The sequence below is a fragment of the Sminthopsis crassicaudata genome, chromosome 4 (assembly GCF_048593235.1).
Source record: "Sminthopsis crassicaudata isolate SCR6 chromosome 4, ASM4859323v1, whole genome shotgun sequence".
Taxonomy (NCBI): Eukaryota; Metazoa; Chordata; class Mammalia; order Dasyuromorphia; family Dasyuridae; genus Sminthopsis; species Sminthopsis crassicaudata.
Window position 1 is genome coordinate 377,580,218 of NC_133620.1, and position 7,460 is coordinate 377,587,677.

The window sequence follows — 7,460 nt, forward strand, 5'->3', positions numbered from 1 at the left end:
TTCTAGCACCCATTTTCTACTTTTCCTTCCCTCTACCTTCTTTCTCCATTCCATATACAGTGTCCACTACTGCCCACAGCCCTCTGGAGTGTACAACCAGATGAAAATATAATCAGGATGTACTTGGCTAAATAAAAATATAATAAAATATAAATAATATTAATATATAATTAATATGTGGACTCACAGGGATCCTTATTATGGTTCAGTGAATCTTCCATTTCTATTTGAGTTATCACCAGTGTGCCAAATACGACCATAAGAGCGTATTTTGTAAGGTTTGCTTAAAAGGCAAAGGTCCCTACTGCCACCAATTGTTCAGGGCTAAGCATATATGGCCAGAGGACAATGCAAGACCCTGGAAAAGCTCTTTCTCAGATCACGGTGTTTCCCAGCCAGTTAAGTCTTTTTCAGATGCCTCTTGTCGTGGAGATGATCCTGGATTCTTGGAAGCTATGCCAGTAGAGCAAGCAAGGCTTTGAAGGTGACAGGTGTCTATCTGGTTTCAAAGAACAGCCTTGTCAACTTTGTGGGGTTCATCACCAGGTTGGCAGCAAAGTGATGGATTTTTTTTTTAATACCAGAACTCTCAAAAATAACCAAAAAACTTAAAGAGGAGTTGGGATCTGCAGATTTAGAGAGTGAATTATCAACAAAATCAAGAATCTTGAAACATAAAAGTATAAATGGAAGTGTACACATATACATACATATGTATATGTGTGTGCATATGAATATAAATATATTCAAAAATAATTGCCAAGCTGAGTTAGTATGGAGTGTAAATAAAAAGAGAAATCTACATAGTCTCACAGACTTGGGAGTTTCTCTTAAGCTAATATATGGAGCCAGTGTTCTCTGTGTTTTAACCTTTCTTCACTTGTTTCTGACTCTCCATGAGCCCTATTGGAGCAGTTACAGTGGTTAGAGCACTAGGTTGGAGTCAGGAAATTATTGTTGTTGTTCAGTTGTTTTAGTGTCTGAGTTTTCTTGATCCCACTTGGGGTTTCCTAGGGTAGCTTGCCATTATCTTCTCCAGCTCATTTAACAGATGAGGAAACTGAGGCAAATGAGGTTAAGTGATTTGGACAGGGTCAAACATTAAGGTCTGAGGCCAGATTCGAGCTCAGGAAAATGAGACTTCCTGACTGCAGGCTTTGCACTCTACTCACTACCATCTAGATGTTCCAGAGTTCTCTAGCTTTTGACAAAATAATCTCCCCGAAGCCATGACAATGTTATATATTCTAAATCTCATTCTTAAAAAGATATCATTTCTTTCAATCTGAAATGTCTAATCTTTTTGGGGGCCTAGATGAAAAGGGCAAAGCAGGAACTGGAAATCAGTTATCCTAACTCCCAGGCTAATACTTTCTATGATACCACTATTTGATTTAAAAACATTTTTAAAGAAATTTTATTTTATTTTCAGATTCACATTCTTTGATTTTTATCCACTTCCCCTCAATTAATAAAGGAAGAAAATCAGTACCCCTGTTTTAAGCATGTATAGTCAAAAGAAATAAATTCCTGCATTGGCTGTGTCTCAGTCTGACGTTCTGGCAGCAGGTCTCATCACAAGTCCTCCTGAATTGTAGTTGATCTTTGTCATATCACTAATTGTATGCCATTTATAATCTGGATCATCCACATAACACTTATTACATAATGTGTTATGTCCTTCCCTACTAGAGAATAAGATATTGAGGGCAGAAGCTGCATCTAAATAATCTTGATGGCCCTTATCCCTATTCCCAAAGTACCTAGTATAGTGTCTTGTATCTAATAGATTTCAATACATTTTTATTTACTGAATTTGTCCCAAAGTGACAATCACTGGGGGTAACCTGTTATAGTGAAATTTTTGGCTAGAGCAAGAAAAGACCAAGTTTTGTGCCTATGAATGGAAATCTTAACCTAAGGAGATATGGAGAGGTTGGCGGGTAGACTTTGGTTTCTTGTTTAAAGATCCTTAGTCTATGAAATAAAATCCAAATTCTTTAAGGATCACTGGATCTTTCCCTCTGACTTGAAGCTGAACTCTGCCTTCCCCTATTTGAAAATGAATTCTTTGAGATCTAGGACTATGATTTTTTTTTTTAAATTTGTAACTTCAGCTTTCAGCACACTACTTTGTACACAGTAAGTGTTGCATAAATACTTCCCCCCCCATCCATTCATTAACTGAGCATTCAATATTCAGGGCTCTTTATAATCTCGAATTTTTCTTTAGGCTTATATTCTGCTCCTCCCTTCCAAAAATCTCTTTGCTCTAGCCAAATACATCTTTTAGTAATTCCTAAATATTTCTGTTGTGGTTTAGTCACTTTTCAGTCATTTCTGAGTTTTGGTTACCCCATTTGAGGTTGTCTTGGCAAAGATACTAGAGTGGTTTGCCATTTCTTTCTCCAGTTCATTTTATAGATGGGAAAACTGAGACCAGGAAGTTGACATGGCTTGCCTAGGGTCCCATAGATAGTAAAAATCTGAGGTAGACTTGAACTCAGGAAGAGGAGTCTTGCTGACTTCAGGCCTGGCACTCCATCCACTGCACCATTTGGGTGCCCATTCTTAAATATACCTTGTGCATTTTTATCCTCCAGTCTTTGTTCATGCTATTTTCCCACTCAGAATGTGCTCCCAGTTCCCTTCCCTTATCTAAATTCTATTCATTTTTCAAAGGCCTGCTCACAAATCACCTGCTTTCTGAAGCCTTTTCCGAAGTGACATCCCTGTCCTTGAGATTTCTTGAGCATAATTATTTATCCATGGAAAGAACAAAGACTTGGAATCGATAGACTTGGGGCCTGGCTTCAACATATTCTAGCTTAATCACTTGGAGAAATCACTTCACTTTGTCGAGTCTCAGTTTTCCCATCTGTAAAAAAGGGGTGATAATGCTTTTTCTGCCTCACAAGGTTGGTGTGAGTAAAATGCTTTGTGAACTTTAAAGCACAATAGAAATGGGAGTAATTATTTATTTGGTACTTAATTTTAACTACTTACTATTTATTAGTTTACCTACATCTCCTTTTCCCCTCCCCCCCACTACTTTATAAGGGCAGAGACTGGATTTTATATATTTGTAATATCAGTGCTTTATGCAAACATAATAGGTACTCAATAAATGTTTATTGTTATTGTTAAATGTTTATTTATGAGACTTCACTTTTTCTTTCTTCCTTACCTATTATCTGGAACAGAGGCTTTTGAATTTATTTCCTTTCTTGGTTAAAAAAACAAAAACCAAAAAAACCCTGTTTGACAGGATGGGAATATACAAGTCTCTCTCAGAAGTTCAATAATGAAAGGCAGAAGAGATTAATTTCTCTGAGATTTAAGGCAGATTCTTTGCCTAAGCCAGGGAAATAGGACCATGGACTTTTGATGTCCTTTCCAACTCTGTGATTTTGTGAAGATTTATCCACAAATACAGGCAACAGGCCAACCGATTGTTTCAAAAGAGGAAAAAAAATTAGTTTTGTGCTACTTACTAGATTGAAAGTGTCTAGTATTAAAGATAAAGTGACTTTTTGGGAGCATGTTTCCAAATAAGACTTCAAAGGGGATAGCAAATTTTTTTTTTATCCTTTTTGACAAAATCACTGACTTTCCCTTTCCCCCACCCAAGGTATATGGGGCATCAGGGTTAAAAGCAAGTGGAAAGATGAGTTGTCTTAATCAAATATTTAGTGGAAATGAAAGGAGAAGGATCAGACCAAGAACTAGAATATATTCACTTGATCAAAACCCCCAGATTGCTCTATCTCTGCCCCCCTTGCCTGTCTATCCAACTTCCTCCATTAATAATACTTTATTGTTGTTACAATGGTTGTTTTTTTTTCCAAGAACAGCCTGGATACAAATCATGGTGATGAAATATTTTATTTAGTAGCTTATTCTGTACAGAAAAAAAAATACTCAAGCATCTTTTTCCTGGATAAATCTGACCTGGTTTAGTTTTTAGCGCAATGAATGGAAACACCTTTTCCTAGATACTTCTGGTTCAGTACAATGGGTCATTACTGGGCTGAAGGCCCAAGCTAGCTTTATAGTGAAGACAGCATATGTTACTTTATAAACAAACTAGATAAACCAAGTGAAGGAGGATTAGGGTAGCAGGCTGGGGAAGAGAATAGTATTCCTGCCATGTAGGATGGGGGAGTTGTAGATAACCTCTTCCTTTTCTTCAGGCCACATATGAAATCCCCAGGTGGTCTCATTAGATTTGGGAGACACTGAGGGGAATAATCCAAGTATGAACGATACAGTTGGCTATCCTTTAGAGCAATTCTATCCTCTCATCCTAGCTATACAGAAATGAAGTATCATCACTCATGATAGGATGATCTACTCATAATAGGCAGGTCTACCTGTCCTTGGGGACATTCTTCTCCTAAGTGCTGCTTTTAATCAGCATTTAGACAGATACCTAAGCATTTATCTTAGGAGTACCATTGGAAGTAGCAGCCCACTGACCCTGAATTGGAGAATTGGAGGGAGGGACCCTGGGAGATGAGACAGAATCCTCTTACCACAGCTCTCCTGCTCCTACCTCCCTCCCCCTTCCCCCTCCGCTTATATGATAAGGAAGCCAAGATGGAATCTCAGTGGTAAGGCTCCAATATGATAGTCATTAGTCCTAACAGCTCAGGCTATAGTTGCCATCACCCTGTGAATTTAAAAGAATAAAGACTACCGAGAGGGACATGTTGGATTGGACTGTACTTTAAAAAAAGAAAAAGGAGGAGGATATGTGGTCTAGAAGCCAAAAGCTAGGATTCAGAAACAGAGCTAAGAAGTTTTCCACCAGACTGAGCTTCTATACTGAGAATAAGAACCAAAAAAACCCCTTTTCCTGAAGAGTCCTTTCTTATTTTCTCTGCTTCTTCCCCTACTCATCAGTAGACCCCATTTGGGTTCTAGCAGCATGCTGGGCTCTGGAGAACAATTAGTTTTCTAAATATCTTTATTTCCAACAAGATCTAACCTTTCTCAGTCTCCATAGACCTCAGAGAAAATCTCTCAACTCTAGACTGTGACCAGAACCAGTGACCATCATGAGACAGAGTCTGGGCATCCCATCCACCCCTCCCCCAATCCCCACCCTTTATCAGTTCCTCACTGTACACTCTCCGTGCACTTTTCTGTACACATATTTACAATACATATATGTATATATTATATATATATATTATTTTTTTCTCTCTCTTCCATAGGTAAATCTTCTATACATGTCATGTGACCTCTCCCCCAAATCCTGCCTACACCTTTTTCTCTTACCTAAGGTGTCTAATGATGTAATTAGGTGAATGGTAATGCATAAAGGTTTTGTGGATTTCCATGGGTTCCCTCCATACCACCATTTTCTTCTGTCTTCTTACCCAGACACTTCAAGGATCCCCCTCCATGGGTTACCAGGCCATCCTCAGAAACATTCCCCTTCCACACTCTTAACTTTCTCTTTCCCTTTCCCCCCACATTCTTGGATGATGGTTAGTAGAGATGTGATCCATTTCCTTAAGGACTGTCCATACTTATAGGCACATCTCATAGTTTAGAAGAGAAATGTCTCATCTGGGGACAGAGACAGCTCTCTGTTGAAGGCATTCAGGGTTGGGGAGAAAAGTGGGATCCTCATGTCAGATAAAGTGCAACTTACAGGGAGATCTGGACTTGGATGCAAGACACAAATAGGGAAAGTAGGGAAGTCAGTGAATTGGGTTCCGGTCAATCTCTCTAAGTTTGCTAGTTGTCCAAAGAGTCTGGAAGTCTGAGAAATTAAGACTAAGGGAGTGGAGGGAGGGAGGAGAAATGACTCATATAAGGAGGTGGCAGCTATGTGCAATAGAAACCAGATGGATGGGGACTGATTAGGTATAACATATAGATATGGACATTAAAGTCAGTGTGTATGAGTCCCGTTCTGTATATAGATATATACAGAAGAAATTTGGGAAGTCGATTCCAAGAAGAAAAATCCAGCAGATGGTCCTTTCCCTTCTGGTCCCTGTGGAAGGCTTTCAAATATCTGTAAGCTTCATCTCTGTCTAAACTCCACCTAGGCCAGGGGCTTCTAGCTGGGTTTATTATGAGCAAAGATTGTTGGGGAAGTGGTATCAATCTCCACTTGGCAGGTGGGAGTAGCCAAGTTCAAAAGGTTCTTCTTGGGTGGAACACAGATCTGGTCAGTCTGTGATTCTGAGGCCAGCTGGAGATGTTTTGAGCCTGTTTACTAAGGCTACAGAATGAGCATATATATATATATATATATATATATATATATATATATATATATATATATATATATATATATATATATATATATATATATATATATATATATATATATATATATATATATATATATGAACATCTAAATGCAAACATGTTTTAGGTTGGGATGTGATTTTCTGGCCATAGGCTTATTATATAAACAGAGAATTGCTTTCTCTCAACTACCTCATTTAACGATACTCCACAAGAATCTTGCAAAATGTATCCCTGTTACCTGCCGATAAGGCTATCCTCCATGGATATGGAGGCCTTCTTCAGGCAAGAAACCTCACTGTCTGCCCAACTTGGTCTCTGCCAGAGAATGGATCATATTTGGAGCTAAAAGAGACTTTAGAGGTCAGTTAGTTCACATGATTTGCAGAGGAGGGAACTGAGACCCAGAGAGTTTAAATGATTTGCTCTAGATCACAAAGGCAATAAAGGGCAGAACCAGAATTTGAACTCGGGTCCCTTGACTCCAAATCTCACATTCTTTCTACTGTGTTACACTGCTTTCCTTGGATCCCATCCAATAATCCAGTTCTGTTCCTTTGAGATACTTGCTCACTGAGCATCTGGGACTGAGTTCTGGGCAAACAGCAGAGTTGGGACAAGGGAAAGCCTCTTTCATTTTCTTCTAGAACCCGGGAATGTCATGTTCTTCTTCCCAAGAGCATTCCGGTATTTACCTAATGGCCTGGGAACTTGTACTTTTCAGAGGAGTACAGGGTGACTGAGAGTGTAATAGTGACTTCCCGTCATAGATGTGAGTTTCTGTCCAGTCCTCAACAACAAATCACCAGGTCCTTGAAGGCAGCGTACCCTAGAAACTCAACTCAAAAGCCTGGCTTATAGAAAACTTCCCACGCGGTGGGATTTTTGTCCAATTCCACTAGAGCTTCTGGGCCCTGAGAACTGGTCCTCGGTGTAGCAAAGAATAAAGAAAATTCCTCTTTACTTCCTGTTCATCTTGGGAAATAGAGCCAGTATAGTAAGGGGAAAGGGGACATTGAACAAACTGGTTAGAAGGGGGGTACCTAGGTACAGCTTCTGTCTGAAACATCGTCTTAGACCCTTTCCTAAGGGTTCAGACACCTGAATCTTTCTTTGTAGAATGTGGTCACCAGGGTCAGACCTCTCACAGAACACCTGGAGTAACCTAGGGAGATAAGCACCTGAAATCT